The following is a 348-nucleotide window of genomic DNA, read 5'->3' as shown; positions in this document are numbered from 1 at the left end:
GCACAAACCTATCCATAAATATAACCCACATAATTACAATCTGTGCTTAACTCTATTTGCGCATCCCAGTCCACCCTTAGAGCTCTGAATCACAAATCATACTCAACCATTTTCGGCGTTTTGTTACCTCCGTAGTCCGTATACTTCGATAAATATTCGATTGTGTTGTACTTTTCTGGATGCTTTTATTCCTAAAAATTCTGATATTGCAGGCCTCGGGGAAATCATATATAACACCAAACAAACGATTCTATGCAACAAGATGTTGGATTAGTCCAGGTACAATAATGAGCCAAATTGACAGGGTTTCTTTTGTGTCAGGTAATGCTAACCTTGTAACTGTTATAA

This window comes from Papaver somniferum, unplaced genomic scaffold, assembly GCF_003573695.1.
Source record: "Papaver somniferum cultivar HN1 unplaced genomic scaffold, ASM357369v1 unplaced-scaffold_34286, whole genome shotgun sequence".
Taxonomy (NCBI): Eukaryota; Viridiplantae; Streptophyta; class Magnoliopsida; order Ranunculales; family Papaveraceae; genus Papaver; species Papaver somniferum.
Note: the sequence above shows the minus strand (reverse complement) of the source record.